The sequence below is a fragment of the Lathamus discolor genome, chromosome 5 (genome assembly GCF_037157495.1).
Source record: "Lathamus discolor isolate bLatDis1 chromosome 5, bLatDis1.hap1, whole genome shotgun sequence".
In the NCBI taxonomy this organism is placed as follows: domain Eukaryota; kingdom Metazoa; phylum Chordata; class Aves; order Psittaciformes; family Psittacidae; genus Lathamus; species Lathamus discolor.
In genome coordinates this window covers 78506559-78529705 of record NC_088888.1, presented here as the reverse complement: position 1 = coordinate 78529705, position 23147 = coordinate 78506559, and the positions used below count along the sequence as shown (strand labels likewise).

General features: G+C 39.2%; 1 long non-coding RNA gene across 4 annotated transcripts in view; it reads left to right on the top strand.

Moving 5' to 3' along the window:
- LOC136015437 (uncharacterized) overlaps positions 1 to 22612 on the top strand; it is an 83494-nt gene extending 60882 nt beyond the window's left edge. Inside the window, exons 7-10 of one of the 4 annotated variants that reach the window (XR_010613214.1) lie at positions 2734 to 2828; positions 3356 to 4653; positions 6088 to 6263; positions 22325 to 22612. This is a non-coding gene — a long non-coding RNA (uncharacterized LOC136015437). Of the gene's footprint in view, positions 1 to 2733; positions 2829 to 3355; positions 4654 to 6087; positions 6460 to 18003; positions 18979 to 22324 lie in introns of those variants that run through there. The other 3 variants (XR_010613215.1, XR_010613213.1, XR_010613216.1) reach the window with 3 other exon arrangements.
- Positions 22613 to 23147: the final 535 nt, after the last annotated feature.

Genomic DNA, 23147 nt, shown 5'->3' with positions numbered 1-23147 from the left:
CCTCACAGTTTGAATACAGAAGCAGTTAAGACAAGATACCAGGCTCCTGGGACCCAGTATCAGATCTGTTCAAAGGCGATTGAGAAAAGAGGTTAGAAGATCCAGAACTGTAATCCTTACCTATCCCTAAGCCTGCTAATCACTCCCGATTTCCTTTTTTCCACAGTTCTTGTCTTCATTAGTGGTTAGAACGATCAGACCACAGGTCATCAACTTAATGTGAAGAAAATGTCAGCATTACACAAGAAGAGCATTTCATAGCTAAATGGCTTTTCTGGAGTAACAACTCATATTTGTAAATTAATCATGCTGCAACAGTCTAGTCTCACTCTAGGTTAACTCAACATATTAATTTAACTCATTTTCCATGTTTTAAATGTGGAAACATTAAATCTAGGTCAATATTTTCAGTAAATTCAATAAATTATTCACCAAGTCAATTATTTTCTTGAGATCTTTTGAACCACAATTTTTCTACCTCGTGCCATGGCACCATTTTAGCATTCAAGGAAAGAAACATTTTTACCTGCAAAGGAACTGTGCAGACATGCATCTTAATTCTGAATTTAACATCTCTAGGTATAGCATAGCAGGAGGTAAGCAAATTTCATCTCGCCACGCATTTGATTATCTTCAGACTGAGAATTACTTGTGTCTATAGCAGCTTATTCACAAAGTCAAGAAGGTGAAAATCCTCCATTAACGCAATAAAATCTGTATATTCCTAGAAGCAAGTCATTAAGCAGTTTGTCTACCATTGGCTGAAACTCTAATATAAATTCAGATCACTTGCTTAATTTTGTAAATCAAAATGTGCTCATTATAATTTAGCAAATATATTTATTTGTTTGTTTGTTTGTTTGTTTGTTTATTTCCATTTTTATTTTTTGCAGCTTGCATGTAGGATTATCAAAATCACACCAAGGCAAAAATTGCAAGTAAATGTTAGAAGTAAAAGCTAGATAATCATTTCATGTCCTTGTTAGATTTATTGTTTTTTGACAGAAGCAAACTGTAAGAAAAAGTTGAATTAAATAAATGGACATCTGACATGCAAAGTTGAATAAGCAGTTCTAAATACAAAAGCTGGGCAGATGAGAGAAATGCAAGCATACAAGCAGGACACAAAGAGATGATTTGGAGGACACACTGGGAGGCCTGCCAACACAGGGAAGGGCAGATTTAGACATTGTCATAAAAAATTCACAGGGCTCAACTGCAGTAGATCAAAAGTTAAAAGTAAAATCCCATCAAAACTGACATGCTCAACATGTTGTTGTTTACAATGCCAATCCCAGCAGCTGCACTGGTAATGAATGGCTTGAACTGAGATGCTGCTGTAGAAGTTTCTGCTGTGTTGGCCAGCTGATGCTCATTGGCTGTGGCAGCTGCTGTTGAAACTGGCAAAGGCATCCCACTCTGCCTGTCAAATTTACCTTCCCTTCCCCCTTAAGTGCTCCTTTTGCTTGTCATCACTGTCACGGGCATCCTCAGAAACAGGTCTTTTTCCTCAGTTGCACTTGTAGTGAAAACTTGAGTATCAGGCATGCAGGATCACGCAATCAGAACCTCTGCTCCCAGACATCCAAAAATTAACCTTTTCCTTCTTTGTAGCCTTGACCTGCTAGTGGTAGGAGGAGTAAACTGTTAGTGCTGCTCCACTAAGTTTGTATTTGAAATGTTTAGCACACCATTCGTTAAAGCTATAATTATTAATAGATTTTTTTTAAAGGCACTGGTGTCATGAATTTTTTATTAATTTTTTTCACACATTTAATTCTTATTACTAAGAAAACACCAGAAAGGAGAAACTGTTCTCACAGTGTCATACTTGGATGTGTTTAACCAGAAACTTTTATCTTTGAGTTGAACAAACCATTCTGAAGAGCCTTGCTTTTAATGGGTTTTCCAGTTATATTGACTAATGCACAGAGAAGAGAGGTCAAGTAACAACTATGTCCAAATTAAATTAGACACTGCTAAAATCAGAATTTATGGCTTTCTTAGCTTTGTCTTCTCCAGCCATTAACTCCCAAGCCATTCATGGGGTTTCTAATTACACAATATTTTACACAGTAAATGCAAGCATTGTGCTTTGTTGGCATATCTTACATCTGTATTAGAAGCTGCTAATTAGACCATATTTTTCATGTACAGGATGAATATCTGATCCCAGATACATGGTGTTGAATGTTATGGTGATTAACAGTGGTTCAATGTACAATTATGCATTTTGAACTTCACTGGTAAGAAGACTAATGATGTACAAAGTTTTCCATTAACCCAGTGAGGTTCTGGGACAGTAAACCATTAACTCAGAGGTATTTCCCATCTGAAGAACTAAGACAATGAATACACAGACTGATCCTAGTGTAGCCTCATTCTTGACAGTCACCCAAGTGCTTCCATAGTACAAATATTAATCTCTGAAACAAGTCAGCAGATGCATCACATAGCAATTTTTTTCTGAAACATGGACACATCATGAGCAACACAGCAAGTACTTAATAGAGTTTCAAATACATTTGCAAAGCAGGCTGTTAGAAGCAGGTTGTTGCATTTAAATGGCATATAAGGTTGAGTTTATTCTAAGCTCTATATTACGTTCAAAAATTTGGAATTTAATACAAAACAACAGAAAAAAACTAGAAGATAGCTCTGGTACCTATTTTTAGCTGGAAGAAGTCCTTAAACGCATTGCAGCTTTCGTGACATGGCCATTTCCTGTTGCAGGACACTCCCATCGAGAGAGAGAGAGAGACTGCGAAAGCCAGGGATGAGAAATTAAATCCCTGAAACACTTCTCTTTGAGAGCAGGACAGGAAGTGGTGAGACCAGGCATTTATTTTTATTCTGAGTGTCTCAGTTCTAGGGAAATGAGCAAACGCAAAGTGAGTTGTATTGGCAAGCAATGAGTCATTGATCCATTTTCTTGATAAAAGTATGGAAAAAGTATCCCTCAGGGAGTGAATAAATTGTTGAATGCAAAGCTTTACACTTAGCTGGGGCAAAAGCTCTGTTGTTGCACCTTACCATGTGAACTACTGTAAAAAATATGAATTTAAATATGTAATGGAAAAGAAATAGTCAAGGAATGACAGCTAATCAACTCCATTTTCCAAACAGCCCCTTTTACTTTATATCTTTGTGGTGCTTGAGTTGGTGTTATTACTGAAGACAGTATATGGTCTCCTCATTGCACAGACTCATTAAAATTAGTGCTGCAAGTATTTGCTGAATACTTCATCCTTTAGAAACATAAAAAAAGCTATAGGCATGGTTTCCTGAAGGCACAACTTGCATCTAAATATCCCTCTTGATGTGTTTTTCTTGCCATTACTTGAATCCCCTGCAGAACACTACTATCCTGAAGAAGTGTCTCCTACTCAAGGAGCTCGACTGTGGGCCAGCTAATGACAAGTTGATGTCCAAAAGAGGCGATATCAAGACCCAACCTGCTCCCTAGTGCGGTGAGATTGTACAAGGACTCTACTGAGGGAGAGGGACCACTGCACTTGATGTTTCCCTGAGAACCAGGGAAAGATGAATACCAAACTGCACCACTGACTCTCCCTCACCTCCTCTTGGACCTGAATGGTACCCCTTCCTCCAGGTGGTTGAGAAGGGGCTGTGCTAGTTCTGTCACCACAACCTGAGGTCCCACTAGCATCTCATTAATCTTCTTTGTAGTCTTGGTATTTTTCTGTGTGATTTCACAGCTGTCCAAGCAATGCAAGATTCAGAATTTGCCATGGGGGTTGTTTCTTCCTCAAAAAAGTGTATAATGTTTCTGCTTGAGCCTTCCTTTAGTATAGAAAAAATAGTGGGAAAGTAACTAGAAACAGGCAAAGAAAAACGTACCCTGGAGAGAGAGATCGAGAAGGAGCAGAGGAGGAAAAGGAAATGTCAATATAATCAGTGCTGCAAAGATGGAGCTGTTCCAAGCCTGTATCAGGGCAATTGGTCATTCAGCTTGATCTTGGATCTGTCAGGAGCACAGAACCTAACCCATTGTTCACAGAGAATACACTATTCCTTCTCCATTGATTGCATTTTTAGAAAAGTCAGCATTTTCCTTGAGAAAACTTTTACAGATGCTCTTGGGTATTGAAGAATACCAGCCTTGCCAAAAGAGGAGTCTTAGGTTTCTTGTTATTCCCAGCCTCTGACTCCTCAGAGCGACATCTGTCATCTTTCAAATTGTTGTTTTGGGGGTTTTTTTGGTCAGAATGTGACTTTTTGATTAAGATTTTTCCCCTTCTGTACATTCACCTTTACATTTTTCTCCTTCTTATTGTAACAAAAAGTTTTCTCTTGTTTCAGCGCAGCTTCCTTTATATTTCACTTTCTATTTCAGCAGTGTGTTGTATTTAATAGGAGACATTTCCAAAAGGGCTGAGGGTCAGACTTTCAAGTTTGCAGCACTTAACAGCTGCATATGTTTGAACTGAACATCCATTCAGACAGCTATAAAGGTTGCCTGTTTCACAGCATTGAAGCAGACTAAGTATGGCCATGCAACACAATGTATTGCTGACGTACAGAATCCCGAAGAACATCCTGGTGAGCAGGACCACTCAATAAAAGCTGAAAATCGGGATTTCTGTGGCAGTGTCTGGGCAACGTGATCTTGCCCTTCCCAAAGCAATTCAGGTTAGTATTGCACTGGTGCAGTGGCATTGTCTCTTCCAAGTGGGGAACTTGAATTATGCCTTGATTTAAGACTGACATGGAAGAGGCACTTTTCCTTCTCAACTTGTTGCTCATTTTGTGACTTTTGTAACAATGTTCACTTTCCAGTCTCTCATTCTGGTCTTGGAAGTTGCACAGCAGCTTTGTCTTTAAACATGCCTGATCAGCAGTTCAGGCACAATCTCTTATATATGACTGTAGTATCTGTTAAGGTCACTGTACTTCACCAGCAGCCTAACTCTTAATGCCCCATTCATAGTCCTTGACCACTTTAATTATTATTTTGCTTAAGACTGAAAACAAAAAATTCTATTGCCAGATCAGGATCAAAGTCATCACCTTTAAAACAGAAAGAAATTTTGTGTCCCAAATTCAATGCCTGAATTAAGTTCAGCTTTGCGGAGTTTTCTTTGCCATTCCTTGAAAAGTATGGCAAGCATTTTGTATGTTTTGTAGTGGACACTGTCCCTGACAGATTTGTTATCACATATTCTGAAGTACTTTTCTGCATTTTTGCAGCTACCCATGTAAAATGATCAATTTATTTTGCATAATATGTCCACAAATAAAAGCAAAAACTAAACATTTTATAAATCATCTGACATTCCAACAGTATGCTGTTTACTGACTTCAGATGACTCATTGTCATATTCATTTGTTAGCTTGTTCATCTATTAAATGTAACATGCTCTACAACAAGTGACCCGTTTAATTTTCAATTCTAATTGTGATTGTTTTGGAGCTTCCTTATTCATTTTTTTTCTAGTCTGATTACCAAAGGTTAATACCTTAAAATTAGACATCTAAACAGAAGCAGGTCATAGTGACTGCTAAATAAGCAAAGCAATTAGAACTGTGCAGCTTTTAGCATTTCTTCTACTAACATTCTATAAATAAAAACTTTCCTCAAAGGTTTCAATAGTTTAATTCTGAGCTAACACTAACTATAAAAATTATTCCCAAATTCAAATAATTCTGAAGTTATGAGTAGCAAGACAATTACCATAGAACTCTATAGAAATGTACATTTTTTAGATACTTCACTCAAATTAGAACACTTTCTGATTACACACAAACACAGCACAAAAGCCCAAAGGACATTCTTATATCCGATATTCTTGCTGATTATTGCATCTTGATTAGCACATATTGATGGAATGTGATCATTGATGCCATTACAAAGTATACACTTTAATACTGTTCAAGATTGTTGATGTCTGGCAAGCTCTACAACAGCTTTAATATTTTATAGTAATAGTATTGCATTGATTTCTTCTAGGTACTTTTTTCCTTCTTATTGAGCTTGTGGATCTACTACAGGTTCTTTGCTATTTGTGTCTAACGCCTTTAAAGACCAGTGTGCCTTTCCTCTCATCTTACACATTTGTTTTTCAGCTCTTCCCCCTCTCTTCGAAGAAGGCCAGTGTAAATAAATGGTTTCTGAGGCCATAAAGCCTGTGTGAAATGTCTGAATGACAAAGTAATGAACACTGTTTGTGGCTGGAGTCAACACAAGTATTTATTGCTAAGCAACAAAGACTGATGTCAGTGAGTTTTGCCAAATGCAGATGGTGAGTAGGTTTGTTGAAAAAAAAATAAAAAATCAAATCACTCTAACACAACTCTTTACAGTGGATTCTAATATAATAGAAATAAAATGCACTCAACTGGTCAGAGTAAAGGGCTCCACAGAGAGGAATAAGGTTAATTTAATAGGAGTGTCTGCTGCCTTGGCCTGTATTTTAGGGAGTTGCTCATATGCAAGAGTATTCCTAATCTTTCTCAGCAAGACTTAAGGAAAGAAAAACATCTGCAAAGCTTTCCAGAAGTGCCTGCCTGCTCAAAAGTTGCTGTTCAGAGTGTTATTGCAAACAAAGGAAGGACATTGTAACTGGTTGGCAAGGAACTGGCATGTGGTATATGCAATATAACCTAACTGGTCACTTTAGTCTCCCACAGCATAAACAATTTTTAGTCCTGTTCAGCAAATGCCTTTATGTCCTCTGGCTGAACAACTCACCAGGTGTGGGGACTGGTGGCTGGCAGACTAAAATAGATGATTATGTCACTGCAAAGTTGAACATGTGTCCTACTGGGAACGTCCACCAAACTCCTTTTATCCCTGTTTGAAACGAGGCCTGCCACAAAGCAGAACACACTCATTTATCTCCTTTGAGCATGCTGATGAAAACACAGTAATCTTAATGCATATCCTTTAGGCAGAGCTCACTGTCAAAATCAGATGCAAATTTTCCTTATTCCCATAGAGAGCAGACAGAAGCAAACCTTGGTCCCATTCTGTGAGAAGTCCTGACTCTCTGCGAGGACAGTGTGCTTGGTCTGAAAAAGATACAACCAAACTGTTGTTGTTTAGAACTAAAAGACTATGCTGGAGACAGCCTCTTCTGGTTCAGCCAATGAAAATGCTAAAATAATCCAATATAACTCACCTCAGGTGCAAGCTGCTCCATAAAGCAGCCACCTCCTTCCCTGGAAGCTGTCTCACTCACACACCTAGCTCATCCTTTCAGAAACTACCTGCTTGTATTCAGCTTGGAAGATCAGTTCTTCTGCCCAGCTTCCAGATATCCCCCATCTTCCCTGTACAGGCACCCAATGCCCAGTCCAGAATTCCTGTTCCTTGGCCCTAGACTGGATGGTATAGAAAGATATTCCCATTTATTAGCCTCCAAAACAAGTGAGTCACCCTTGCTGGCTGGTACCAACAGTTATGTTGGTGCAGGGCCTGGAATAGTATCCTGAGTAGGATAAGGGTACAAAAGAGTGTGATGATGGCAATAAAGTAAACACACACACACAGAGCAAACCAACCCTACATCTTGTTGTAGAAAGTGGTTTAATTTTCTTCAAAGTAAAGATGTACACCTCAGGCAACTCATTATACAATCTCTTGTGTCTGAATAAAAATATAATGTGTATGAAAATTACTGTCTGAGCTCGAGAGAAAGAAAGATCAGCCAGCACTCATATAGGGCTCAGCTAGTAAAAAAATATGTTACTTGAAGCTATTTTTATTTCTCTTAATTGTGTTAGGCAACCAGCCATATTGTATCACACTGTCACAGCAAAAAAAACCAAAACACACGAGTAGCTGCCTAGAATTAGGTATACTCACTAATAAAAGCATTAATCGGTTTTGAATAGTGATTGCATTTGGAAAAGGTTTTAGGATAGATTGTATTTTTTTGCCACTTGGTTCACTGCTTTGATGCATTCTCAGTGTTTCGGGGCTTTTGAGGGGTTCAGATCTAGCCCTTTGAGTTCAGTTTTGCTGTTTGCAAATGTTCACAAGGTAGTGAGAATAAATGATTTTCCATAGCTTGAGTCATTCTTAGATTGTTCGCTTTTGCAGCTCATTACTGGACATTTGCCCACATGGTATGTTTCTGGTGTCTGATCAGGCAAACAAAACTCTTACACAGCAAAAACAGTGAACTTGTGAAAATGGCACTGACAAAAGCGTACTAACTAATACAACCTGAGAACTGACTTCTTGTGTTTTTTTTCTGATTTGAAGATATTTTCAGGAACACTCAAACATTCAACTATTTAAGATATAGTGAGAAATATCAGCTGGGTGATGCAAAATTAATTAGAATTTGAGCTGATTAATTACAAAGTTCATTATGAATATGTTTGGACTGAGGGGAGAGTCCTGATTTTTAAACAGTCCTATGCACTTTGCCTTTTCTCCTAATAAGCAGGCATGTACATAAAGCCAGCGAATTCTGTTGTCTCCATCTCTAATACACTGCTGAGATATCTAGCAGTCGTGACATTTAGTTTTAAAAGCTATTAATGCACTTGGTAAAGATGAAAAAACAAATATGAAATCTTGTCAAGCCCACTGAAAGCTGTAGTCAGTCTTTTTTAATAAATGTTTTTCAGAAAGACAATTTTGTCTGTGATAAATGCACTTTTCCAAGTGTAGCACTGTAGATTTAGTACTTAGAAAAATCTGTTGACAGCCGCTGGATTCTGAGCTCTTTATTTATCTGCAAAACTTTCGGAGTTGACAGAGACAACATAAACTTTTCAACCCCATCAAAGTTGTTTGTCCTTGAACTGGTCAGACTGTAGGTTTGAGAGTACACTTCCTTTTCCACATCCACTCAGCTGTCAGCCTTTCTGCTGAGCGTGGCAACAAGGGCTTGAAAGAGTGTCAAAATATGACTGGGTATTAAATATTTAGCATTGTGGGCTTGGATTTTTGGTTCCCATATGGCACCTGTGTGCTTAGGCTATAGAGTGTTCTTTGGCCCAACAAGCAGGTGCTGATTGTTCTTAATAAAATGAATGATTCTACCAAGCTAGGTCTGGAAACACTGACCTCATAACCACCAGCAGCCCTGGGCATCCCCACTGGTTTCTCACCCAGCATGTTCAGTGTGATCTCTGGTTTCAGCTCCTGAATGTGAGAGTGCTGCAGACAAAAGGGACACCCAGCATTTGGCAAAATCTTTGCAACAAAAGACTTGCAAAGTCTGGTGTCACACAGGGTACCTCATAATGTCCCACTGAGTATAGTTCTCTAAAATAAGTTTAGCACAAGTGTGGAGTATCTTACTCTTTCTTCCCAGTCATATTCTCCCATAATTTGAAGCCTGCACCTCATGCATCCCCTTTGTAAGGGACATGAAATTCATACTCACATTTAGGAGAACATTATCTAGCATTTTACACACAGTCTTCCCCTTAATTTTGATTTTAGTAAGCTTTAATTCAACTATCAAAGGACCTTAACAGCTTTATGGAATATAGAAATTTTCTGTCATTGGGCTTTGAATTACAGCATAATGAACTTCATTTTGATTTTACAATGAGATTTTTAAAAGGCAAGCCCTTCGGTCCTTGGGAAAAACTCCAAATTGAAATTGTTATATTATTATTATTGTTATTTTAAATAGACTTTAGTAATCAAGAGGTCAGTTGAGACGAATAACAAGTCTCAATTTACTCAAACCAAACACAGAATCAAGATCTTTGAAATTGCAACTTTTTGAAATATTAGTTGCAATTTGAACTGTGCCGTAAGTTAGGCAACACTTGTCTAATCAGATCCCTTTGTATTTGTGATAATATTGCCCCACAGCTATTGATCCCTGAGCAGATACTACGGCTCTCTTTGAGCACACATTGCAAAGGCCTTTTGAAAATCGAGGCTTCCACTCAGAATAAGGTTGAGTCTGAAAAATTTCACATAAGCAAATTGCAGGGAGTATCTTTCTCATGTGTTAATTGAGAACAATGTTAGTATGTTATAGTACCCTGGTAATAATGTAATATACTCAAATTATTAAAATATTATGAACTATTAAAGCCCTGACACTGATTTGGTGTATGTATCTTTTGACTGCCAGCTGGTATTGTTGAAACGCTGTGAAATGATCACATTCTTATGTGATAATGGAAAAGTTTGAAAGCCTTGTTTCATCCTGATTCTTTTTGTCCAAGATGTGTCTTACCCACTATCACATTAATGAGGAGGGATAATACAGTGCAATATACACTGTAGTGTTATGAAATGTGAATACATCTCCCTTGGAGAAAACAGGGAAGATCATCTGTCAATACAACTGTTTCTGGGGTCACTGCTCATGGCTGTGGCCCCAGAAGCCTTCTGGTAAATCTGACTTCAGAATTCAAACTTTCAGTTATGTCAAGAGGTATCAAATGAAAGTGCATTTATTTGGCTCTTTGGATGTGCTGTATATTGCATTGTCTGATAACTCACTAACAAATTCAGATCTTGTCTTTTTAGAGAGATGTAGGAAAATAACAGGCCTCAAAGGAACTACCTTTCAGAACAAGCATGTTTTTCTCAGTGTTTTCTTGAAGAAGGAAACAAGGAAAATTAAATAGAAGCAGATGGCATTTTATTTCAGAAAATCATCTCAGAATAATGTCATCTAAAAACCCAATAACTCAGGTAACTTGTCTGCTGCAGACTTTATGTTTGCTCTTAGGCTCATGAGCTCCTCCACATTTCTCTGAGAAAGGTTTGAGAGAAAGGAAGTCTAATAATCAGTTGCAACAAATATTTTTCTGCTGTTTCTTATTGGAATCTTGTTGACAGGGATCTAGAGATCTTCTTTGACACTCCAGACAGCTTCTGGAGGAAATAAAATACCATAAACAAAGATGGATGGTAGTATTGATCTTTATGGTGATGAAAATTAGGATACTGAAATGCCGGATATACTGAAATGCCAAAATTTTGATTGACTTTAAAAAAACAAATTCTGGGGCTTTAAAACTTTTCAATTCAATCACATAAAAAGGTCAACAGAATTTAGCTGTCCTTTAAAGAATGACAAAGGACAAAAAATGTCAATGGGTTTTTTATACCTCCACAAGATTCAGCCTTTAAAAATATGCATCTTGCTTAATAATTAGGCAATGATATCATACTTTTATAAGTTGTTTGACATGCACAATTGGATTTAAAGTTGATCTTTGTGTGTGTGATTTTTCTATGTGTCTTCTCTACTTTCTATTCACCCAGAACCTGGTCCCTCTAAATCTGGGGCATGCTTGCAGCCCCTTGCTACAAGAAGCAGACAGTGAGGAAATGGGCTCGCTGTCACAGCAGATCAACTGCTACTGCAGGAAGGACATCTCATAAAATCACCACCAGCACTTTCTTTATGGCAACAGCCAGTTGGTTTTGCAAAGCTTAAGGGTAGGTGAAAGCGGCAGATGGTCCGTGGCTGTTTGGCTACCCTGGGACTACCTACTCTGCCTATAGTTGGAGTCATCCATTCTACTAAATGGGGAGTCCAGATGATAGTTTGCTGCATAGTTCTGGTAGTTAATGCATAGATCACCTCAGTACTTTGTGAAAAAAAAAGACAAATATTCCACTTTCTTTAAGATTTCTATTGTTGTGCTGCTTACACTGCAGATGTTGTTAAGACTATAGAGGAATAAGCTAAGAAACTTCAGCTCAGGAAAGAACCAGAGCAACCTGAGGTAATGGTAATTTGTTATCCAAAACCAGCACTAGTGAATACTGATGTGCTAAGGTACACAGTTTTTTAAGACAAGATCTATTTTGCCCATTGACATTAGAAAAAATCTGGAGGAAAAAAAAAAAAAAACCAACAACAACAAAAACCCAAAGAGAATCTTAATATTCCTTTAATAATCTGTACTTCCCTATGACAATAATACACAGACAGAAACAGTACATCAATGATGGTAAAAAATCTTAACAATGTCATTAAACATCCAGTGCAAAATGAAACCCAGCAACTTTATCAACAATAAGCCCTATTCAATGTGATAGTTCCAGTAACACATATACTGAATTGTATGCCTGCTAATTCTGAAAAACACCTCCATATGAGACAAGAATAAAAGACATGACAGAAAGTACACAGTTTACAGCAAAGCTTTTACAGAAGAATAGTTGCTTTTATACTTGCCTGGAATTGTCTCAGCTAACAAACCTTGGTGAAATGCTATAATGCTGTTTGCTAAGACTGGGTGTGGTTTACATAACGATATAACCTAATTTCTGAATTTCCCACTCCGCTTATGGTGCTATAACAATAGCCAATCGTCTGCCTTCGCAGTCACTGAAGTATCAAAATCTCTTGAATGCATCACTGCTCTCTATCCTCCTTGGGTGTAACTGTGCAATGGAAGTCTGCCTCACATGCTTAGTAGAATCTTGCTGGGGTTCCATCACCCCAAAGTGATTAATCACCATTGTGTGGGCATTCAGTCAAGAGCCCATTTATCATGGTTAGGTATTTGCAATGACATGTTTTACATATACCTAGTGTTAGAGACTATAAAATAAGTTTAAGATACATTTCACCACATCAGAGTCAAAAAAAGAGAAGAAATAGGGAGACTTTTCCCAACTTATAGAAGCAAGGAGTTATTAATTAGCTAGTCAAGGACTTTGCTCTAGCAAGAGACATTTGCATCTCCAAGGAGCTGAATGAAAAACACTTATTTTAATTGAGAAGAATGATCAGATGGTCTCTTAAATAATGAAGTAAAAGAATAAATTTCAGGAAGAAAGATTATATCTGTCTGGGCTCCTTAGAATATTTCAAAGGAGAAATTTCTTAGAAAAGATAAAACTTGGTCTCAAGGGAGGAAAAAGTAAGTATATGACATAGGACTAACTCAGTCCTCAGGGTATTCTGCAGGCCTGCTTTACAGGGTATGCTGTGGCCATGTTACAGTTCTGTGTTAGAAGACTTAGGTACCATCCTGCTCCCCTTTGGAGCTGTGGGGATGTCCCCTTAGACTCAGACAGATTAAGTAGTTTCTAGGGGCAGGCCAGAGAAAAGGCAATAGCATCACAGACATTAGCATTTACATGTCTAGGATCATGTAAAATCACCAGGTATCAGCCTCTTCTGAGCAAATGAATCATTTGTGTGATAATAAATACTGCCAGGGTGAGAAAAAGCCTCTTTCCAGAACAGCGGTCACCAGGCCCATTCCTCCTGTCCCCCACGAACAGGAGGACCAGCATGCTCAAACCCCAGACCTGTCTTGCTGTTGCTGCTCAGGCTATAACTGACTTGCACAGAGGAAGAAAACAGGCTCTGTTCGCTCAGCCTTGGGATGTCAAAATTAACGTCTGCCTGCTCGACTAATGAGCCTTGGGCTGATGATTTAAAATGTATCAAGCATCCCTAGTTTCTCATTAAAAAGCCTGCTTTTGCAGATCTCAAACCATTTATGCAGCTCTTGTCTGAATTTCCGTCAGCTATTCACCATGCTTTTGAAGCGCAAGCAGTGTTCCAGTAGCAGCATCACTAATTCTGCAGACAGTCATTACTGCCCCTCTATCTGTCCTCTGCCCATATAACCAAAGAGATTTTGCCTTCACCTTAAGAGAGGATTAAAACCATTTCTTTGGTATCAGACAGCAATCATGCTAATTTTGCTAATTTATTGATACATCACTTTCTCAAGGGATGTATCCCACCTCAATCTGGGATGAGGATGTATCCTATTTAAGAAGTCCTTTGTATTTGTTTTGTTCTTTTGGGGAAGCTAATGCTGCAAATCCCTTCTAGCAGAAGGACAGAGAAGCTGCTTGCAGAGGGAAGACCAAAGCAGTGTAAAGGCTTAGCATCTTCAAAGTGGGGCTGATTAGTTCCACAACATCTATATCTGTTACAGATATTGTTAGAGAGTCCAATAGAACAGCAGCTCAGCCACTCTAGTGCTGCTTGCTGACTGCAATATGGTCATAATTGCATCTCACCTAAATAAAAATACAACCATACATAGTGGGGGCAAAAGCACGAACTGTGACAGGAAATCTCTTTATTTGAAATTAAATAGCTAAGAGAAAGGATATCAGGACATAGAGCTTGAGAATATGTAGATTGGTTCTTCAGGTTAAGATCAATAAAACAGCTACACAGCAAACAGTGTTGCCTTGTGGAGATCTTGGTATCAGTTCTAGTGCTTCCTCTGAAAGGTGAAAGGCTGTTCTGAATATCTCAGGATTCAAAAGCAGAGAAAAGTTAACAAAGCAGGGGAGAGGACAGAGACAGTTAAAAGCAATGAGGATCTTCCCCACTATTCAGGAACTCAACAGAAGTTTCCTGGAGCACAGCAAAACTCCCAGCAGGAACAGCTCTTTTCTACCTGCAAACAGATTTCTAACAGCTTGAATAGCTCTCTAAAGGTGGCTTCACAAGGTCAGAGGAATAAAAGATAACTCTAAGTAGAGCCCTGATGTTATGTCTTATCTTTACTTACCGTACTTTGTGCTCAGGCAGTGTCTTCCCAAAATATTGCATGAAGACCCCAGAAGAGCAGCCTTGAAGACTCTAGGAGGGATGTGCCTTTGCAGCTCTACTGACACATGCTGAATTCAGCATCTGCAGATAGCTTTTCTTTTTTTTTCCCAGCTAATTATCCATGAATTCCAAATTTAATCACCGTCAAATATTTTCAGATTCTGATTAGCTTTCCTTCAAAACAATTTAATTTAGAAATAAGCCTAAGCACATGCCCCTGGGGCCTGGGCAGGTGTCCTCCTACAGAACTGGTTTAAGAATAACCTCACTTCATTGGTGATTTAAGCTGACCCAGATGGCTTTCTGCTGAAATAAGTGGCATCTTGACTTTAGGGGAGTCAACTTTACCACAGGGCAGTATATACTACATTGCTTAAAAAAATCACCAAGGTAAATGCTTCACTGAGTGCTCTGACACCAGTCATAGCCTTTTCACAGTCAGCCACTGTTAAAATGAAAAATCAAAGTAAAAAAAAAAGAAAAAAAAAAGAGGAAAAAAAGAAAAGAAACAAAACAATAAAAAACCCTCAAAAAAACCCAAAAAAAAACAATCCACACCACTGAAAAATCTGATGTCTAGATCCAGAAACAAAAGACCTGAGGACCAGAAGAATACACAGGATCAGATAATTCAGCAATTGAAAATCCCTACTTGTAAAATATTTGGCCTGAAAAGTGGGTTCCTCAAAACCGTATTTTAATATCTCTAAATCTGGTTTATAGCTCCACTGTTTTTGTTAATGATGCTATAAATATTACCAACTTAAGCTATAAACTTGGTTTGTTCCAGGGAAACTGACACACAAAAGCTCCTGCTTCTTTAAATCAGAAAAAGGATTGGGCCATTTATATCTCTGTAGACATAATTCTATAGAGATGTGTATGGAATTAGCTAGGTAAAAGGGGAACAGATTGATTTAGGATGCTAGTTGCTCTTCATAGTTCAGGTTAAGTGAGAGATAACGTAGCAAATGGAGTTCACATCACATTTCCAATTCACTTCATTGCTCTTACTTACACACTCGCAGAAGATTTGGATGTCAGATAGGATGCCAGAAATAGTGGTAAAAAGGGCATATAAGGAATCTCACTCTATCTCCCACAAACAGTCAAACAAAACAGTAGTCCAGGTTGTAGTCCTCCAAGGGACTTTCTAGGAATAGGCACCATGTGATGCCCTTTTCACCTTTCTTGAGTCCCCTGATACTGTGGTCCAAATGATCATGTAGGTTTGTGTTTCCCACCCCAGTATATGCACTTGGGAGGCAATGTAAGCCATCCCCAAAGAGAAAATGTAACTATTCGTTCACCTCCTCTGCAGGTGAAAGAGGAACACCATCTCTTTTATAGGCTGTTCAGCCTCCAAGCCGTAGATGCCTATAGCTGTGGTGATTATTTCTAAGGGTTTCACAAAGATACTCAGGAAAGACAAGCTTGTTGCCATTAGGTTTAAACTCAGTATACACAAGCAGAAAAGTATACACACTCAAAAAAACCAACAACCCAAAACCAAAAAACCTGAGCTAGGATTCCTCTCAGGGCAGAAAAGCATTTCATGCTTTCATTACTTCAGTACAAAAAGAAGAAAAACATATTGCAGCTTTCCTAACACTATTGAACTTTCCGAACAAGTGATCAATAGGGTTTCAGTCAGTTTCCCTGCCAATCTCATCTCACTGGGGAAGAAGGAGGAACTACTGATCCCACAGGCCTTTGACTCCACACTGAAGGTCATGAGCAGGAGGATTGAGTCTGCTTTTCTCATCCCCATAGAATTTCCTGTTTAAAGCTGCTCCCCTTCTGCTCACTGCTCCTCTGCAGTGCCTCTGGCTCTCTGCAGAGCACAGGTAGGTGCACTATCAGGGAGTAAAAGTTAAAATGGCCAGTTTGCGGCACTAGCTCATAAGCCTTGTGGTTCAGAGAGGGCTTGCAGATACTGCTGATCTAGCTCTGACAGGGTAGGAGAGTGGCAACCATGAAAAAGTTCTGACTGTGTAGTACAGGGCAGAAGGCTGTCATTGCAGATACCAAAATCCAGTAGCATTGCCTGGCATCATTTGCAGTTCCATGCCTTTGATACTATGGTGCTACAACGTTATGTCCATTACCCATCATTAAGGCCACATCTTGAAGATGTCACTAGTGAAATGACGTAACAGAACTTGAGAGCTTAAATATCTATTTTGAAATAATGTCTTCGTAATTTTTTAATTTTGGGTCTATCTATGCGGATGACAGCACATATGGATGTGAGGTATATAGTTTCTTGTATGAAACAGATTTTTGGTAGCTTTACTACTAAGTGGATTAAGATCTCCATTTAAGAGACATACATGCTTATGGAAATAAAACCTTTGCCAAACAAACGTGCAACAAAGACAGATAAAAGAAAAGTGCTGCTGCCTCCATGCTTTAACCTTTTTCATCTTAGGGAAACTCACTCTTTACTCCAATATTTTCATCAGTAGTGCTCCATCTTCCAGTACCATCTACAATATCTAGGTGAGATTCCTCTTCCCTACAACTTAATACGTGCCTTTTGTGCTGCCCTCAAAATCCTCTCAAGACAGCCTTTAATAATTTTCTTGGTCTACTAATAAACTAATATTTAACCCATCCTATTACTGCCTTCTTATCAGCAGCAAAATATTCTTGCTTGGGGTCTGTAACTTGATTTTCTCCCAGTTAACCTCCTCCCTCTGCAATTGCTCCTGTAACATAGGTCTGAATATACTTACCTTCTCCATGACCCAGCACTCAGCAGAAACTTTGCAGTATCACTCCTTCTATGCTGTTTGCCTTTAAATAAGCCATATAGATAGAGAATCATCTATCCTCTCTAGGTCAGCCACCAGCAGATTTATTACCCATCCATAGACATCTCTCATTTAACTTGAACTAAACTAACAGTCTGTTGCACTTCACTTTTCTTCTTAGTGCTCTGACTTAAGACTTTAAGCTTAAGTGCAACATGTCCAAAGCAAAATGCTATGTTTCTTCCAATTACCTTTAGCTTTACCACTGTGGGAAATATCACAAAGACCTACGATCAGGAATCATCTTAGAATCGACCTCCTTATCATTGTGTATTTTGCAATTCTCTCTAACTAACACTTCTTCACAGCTGAAACTTAGAACCACATCACTCATAACCTCATTACTTGCTTCCCTCAATATTCTTTTCTCTGGCTTTGACAAATGCCATCTTGCATTGCTTCTAGCTTGTCAGTTCCAAAGTTAGTTTTCTTAGCTCAGTGTTTTGACTATGCCATTTTTCTCCTTGTATTCTATATCAACAAACATAAGCTGTTTAGAGTGCTTTCAACGCTTTGTGACTGATCTATCCTCTCATTTACTGTATTTTCATGTTTAAAAGCCACATTCATGTAAATGACCTTAGGTCAGATTTCCCTCTCCACACCCCACCTAAATATGTCAGTTTCAGTTATCCATCAATATCTGCAACTGAACATCAAAACCCATCTTGTTTGCTTGAACTCTTCTGCAGGAAGAAGTGTGGAATCATTCTCTCCACCTCAACCTTATCAGACTGGCCAAGCCAAAGGCTGTCATGAGGATTATTAATGAAGTATATGAATGCTTCTGTAGGGCAGTGGTAGTGCAAATTTGCTGATCTAATTTAAAAAAAGCAAAACAAAACAAACCCGAACCAACCAACCATATTCCTGAAATCTCCTGCTGTGGTATGTATTTTCTTGTTGCTGCCCAAAGAAGAGTCAGACATGTTATTACCTGAGGAGCCTGATTTTTACCATGCAAGTGAGTGAGAATTTCACCACTGACCTCAACTGGACTATTATGGATTCATCTATTTAAAGCTTAGTTTGGGATTAAAATCTAGAATACTGTGCAAGAAACGGCAGCTTTTCTGCTAGAATTGTGACTTCTTGACAGCAGCAAGTCTTCTCTGGATCACACCTTTACTGACATTTTCTATTGTATGACACATAATAACCACCATATTCAACTCCCTGGTACATATTGTTCCAGACCTCTCCCAGGGCCAGTAACCAACAGATTGTCCCACACTTTCAGTTGTCTCTTATTACTTTTCTTTGTTGGAATAAACTCATGCCAATCACCAGAACTCCATTCCCCTCCACCAGCTACCAGTTTCTAGCACACTGTCTTTCCAGTGATACGAATCAAGCCTTCCATTGGCTCAGTAGGAGTAGCTGTTTAGCTAATAACTACAAACCCAAATGGAAAATACAAACATTAGACAAAAGTTAAAATAAACTTATATTAGATGGGAAAAAAAGCAAACAAACAAACCAAGAGCGCAACTGAAAGAGGGTTTTTTATTAATAGGCACAGTTTATAAAATTGAGGAAAGGGAAGATTTAATTTAAGGACTGTGTAAAGATTAAAAAAAATAGACCAGCCAGGGCTGAATGCAAACAAAGAGCTATCTGGGGGAAAAAAACAAACCAAACCAAACCAAACCAACCCAACCAACCAAACAAACAAAAAAAAACCCAAGCCAAAACAAACAAAACCCCCCCCACAAAACAACCAAATAAAACAAAACAAAGAAGAAAAAAAAAAAGAAAAAAACCCAAACTATAAGTAGTGAAACTTAAAAAATAAAGAATAAAATTGCGTAAGCCATCTGTTGCTTGCACCTACTCAGAGTTTGATTCACGGGCAGAGGTACACTCAGGCAAATGCTGTCACCCCTTCCTGTCTATTTCATGCTCTTGTAAAATATGAGTTCTTAACTTCAGATTTTTTTATGTTGCATAAATCTTCTATCCCACTTTTTTGGGGGGAGGAGGGTGTAGCAGCTAGCAGAATCTGAGTGCTATCAAGTTATTCCAAACAAGACATTTTATTTGCTGATAAAATACTTCCTCTTTTGGTTGTGGTGTGTGTTTGCAGTCTGGATGCAATATGTTGTTGTCCAAGTAATTATTTCTGTGTAACATCCTGAATGATTCTTTAAACTGTCATTTATTCTTTTTTCTTTACCAAAAGATAGAAGAAGTCTTCCTTTTTATTTTCTTTCAACCCTCACACTCTGCTAACACTGCTCTCCTACCAAGGAGAAGCGAAAGCCCTTTTGGCTTCTTTCTTTGGCTCCAGATTTATGAGTTTGGCTCTTCCCAAGAACGCACACTGTGCACCCAGCTGACAACAGGTACATGGCCATGCAGGTTGTGTAGTCAGGGAGATCTAAATATGATTGTAGCACAGCATTCTTGTCACTACTGACTGCAAAAAACTGCCACACCAGATCAACAATGCTTCAATGGAGGGACCTCTGGCCTTATATTACTGTGCCCTTAAAATCTCTACTTGAAATTTGGCCCCCAGCTGGGCTAATCTCTGTGATAATGTACAGAAGAGGACTGGACACATCAAAAGATTTTGCAGTCCTAATAAATAAGATGTGGGAGAGAAAGAATACATATGGAGATCAAAGGCAACATGATGACTTTTACAGTATTCCTCAAAGATGAAATCAGGTGAACAGTTAACTCTGAATGCAACATTGCCCCAAAGTTACAGATCACTGTCATGTCTGTTTTCAGTCAAAAGCCATTAAGGAGGCCACCAGTCATATTCAGAGCTTTTTTACTTCAGGTCAGATAATTTCACTAGCCATCACTGATCCCAAAAAGACATTCCTTCCTCTCCTTAATCTCGTGGTAAACTGCCATTGAACATCTATGGGGATGCACTGGATATCTTAGCAATTTTTCAATATGTCCAGCGCCACAGCTCTTAGATATGTAACAAGCTGGGATAAGGAATCACAGAATCACAGAATCACAGAATCCCAAGGGTTGGAAGGGACCTCAAAAGATCATCTAGTCCAACCCCCCTGCAAGAGCAGGGTAACCTACAGTACATCACACAGGAACTTGTCCAGGCGGGCCTTGAATATCTCCAGTGTAGGAGACTCCACAACCCCCCTGGGCAACCTGTTCCAGTGCTCTGTCACTCTTACAGTAAAGAAGTTCTTCCTGATGTTAACGTGGAACTTCCTATGTTCCAGTTTACACCCATTGCCCCTTGTCCTATCACTGGATATCACTGAAAAAAGCCTAGCTCCATCATCCTGACACCTACCCTTCACATATTTGTAAACATTGATGAGGTCACCCCTCAGTCTCCTCTTTTGCAAGCTAAAGAGACCCAGCTCCCTCAGCCTCTCTTCATAAGGGAGATGTTCCACTCCCTTAATCATCTTTGTGGCTCTGCGCTGGACTCCTTCAAGCAATTCCCTGTCCTTCTTGAACAGAGGGGCCCAGAACTGGACGCAATATTCCAGATGCGGCCTCACCAAGGCTGAGTAGAGGGGGAGGAGAACCTCTCTTGACCTACTAACCACTCCCTTTCTAATGCACCCTAAGATGCCATTTGCCTTCTTGGCCACAAGAGCACATTGCTGGCTCATGGTCATCCTCCTATCCACCAGAACCCCCAGGTCCCTTTCCCCTTCACTACTTTCCAGCAGGTCAACCCCCAACCTGTACTGGTACATGGGGTTGTTCTTCCCCAGATGCAAGACTCTACACTTGCCCTTGTTAAATTTCATCAAGTTTCTCCCCGCCCAACTCTCCAGCCTGTCCAGGTCTCGCTGAATGGCAGCACAGTCCTCTGGTGTGTCAGCCACTCCTCCCAGTTTTGTGTCATCAGCAAACTTGCTGAGGGTGCACTCAGTTCCCTCATCCAGGTCATTGATGAAAATATTAAACAGCACCGGTCCCAGCACCGACCCCTGAGGAACTCCACTAGTCACAGACCTCCAGCTAGATTCTGCGCCATTGACCACAACTCTCTGCCTTCTTCCTTTCAACCAGTTCTCGATCCACCTCACTACTTGATCGTCAAGCCCACACTTCCTCAGCTTATCTATGAGGATGCTGTGGGAGACAGTATCAAATGCCTTGCTATGTGTCAGATGACTAGCCAGATTTATTGCTGGACAAAATTACAGATTAAACAAAAGTTACTTGAGAAACATAGGTTTTCAGTCATGGAATAAATTCACAAAAGAGAAAATGACAATGGCATCATTATGATTACACTTAACAGTACATGTTCTCGCTGGCTGAATTCAACAGCAGCTATGCTCTACCTCACTTTCTCTTAGCTTTAGCTGGAAATTTACTGCCACTAATGAGTTAAGATGGAATGATTTTGTTGTCTATACATATATGTTGTCTATATGGCTTTTGCATCTGCCACATGCCTTCTTTCCCCACACTCGCATCCTCTTAGACACGGAAGAGTACAGGACAAAGGCTGAGAACTCCTTTCTGACTCATCTCAAAGCAGAATGTCTCATCTCCGGACACAAACTTTCCTACCCTTTGCTTGTGAGTGATGCCATACAATACAGAGGACAAGGAATTACTCTCTCTCATCTCTCCTCCTAAAGCTTCCATGATGAAGACTACCAGCGTATCTCTCAATTAGCATATTCAGCCTGCCTGTTTAACAGCCATCCTGAAACACGTATTTAACCAATGAATACAGGAAAACTTTGTAGGTACTATATATTTTTAGATCTATTAGTCTGATTCTGAATGAATAAAATAGGTAACAATTTCAGTAATGCAGATCCAGCTGCATGCTTTTGGTTCCATGGATATTCTTCTACCATACCAAGTTGGATTTCTATTGCTGTGTATAGTATGATGGTTAAGGTATATATATCAAAATAAGGATCACTGGATGAAAAGGCTTCCTTCTCTAGACTACTGTATTGAATAGGAGTCCTCTCAGTGGATTCATGATTCACTAACAGTTTAGTCAAGCACAGAAATCCCACTGAACTGTCTTTACTTACTGTCTAGACCAAAAGAAGAACTACACCATCTCAACACCCAAAGGAGAGTAGCATTTCCAAACCTAGAGGGAACAGATAACAGTTTTCAAAGGAAGTAACAATGGCATCATGACTCAATCCTGGCTCTGTTGGGGATGAAGCAACCGCTGGGAATGACAGGCACTTATCTAGCTCTGCAGAGTTCGACCTGACTTCAAAGTCCAGATTCGTGTCTGGAATACAAAGACAAAGCAGGAACTGACACTTCTGGAGGTTTACAAAAGCCAAGTGGATCCCTGCCCTTAGCAAGGATGGTTGTGAGCTTCCTGGCTGAAATATACAAGGTAGAGAAGAGTATTAAAGCTAGTTTAATAGTAAGTGTAAAGCTATTTCCTTGCATTTCGTTATGCATGCATTTTTATAAAGCTTCTTCCACTCTGCTGTTTAATGTTGACATATGTATAAAAATACTTCTGTTTATTTTAACTAGACTTAGAGGATTTTAAAGGTAACTCTTTAAGAGCAATGTATTTTATCCAGCTTTGACACTCCTCAAAATCAGGATCCTGGGACACTTTAGGGATGATTTGAGAGCTGGTAATAGAGAAAACATAATTAAGAAACCTTTGTAGCATACAACAAGGTACAGGAGAGTATGCACAGACCCTGCGAGTCCTGAGACAGCACATGGCAGTCACACCTAGAGATCAGTGACAGTGCTATGGAGTTGCAAAGCAGAGGACTAGTGGACTGCTCTGCCGTGGAATGAAGCAAGCTGAACTTCCTATCACTTTGTGCAGTAAAGATACACATTTCTGCATAGGTTTGGGTTCTGATATCGCCTTAATTTT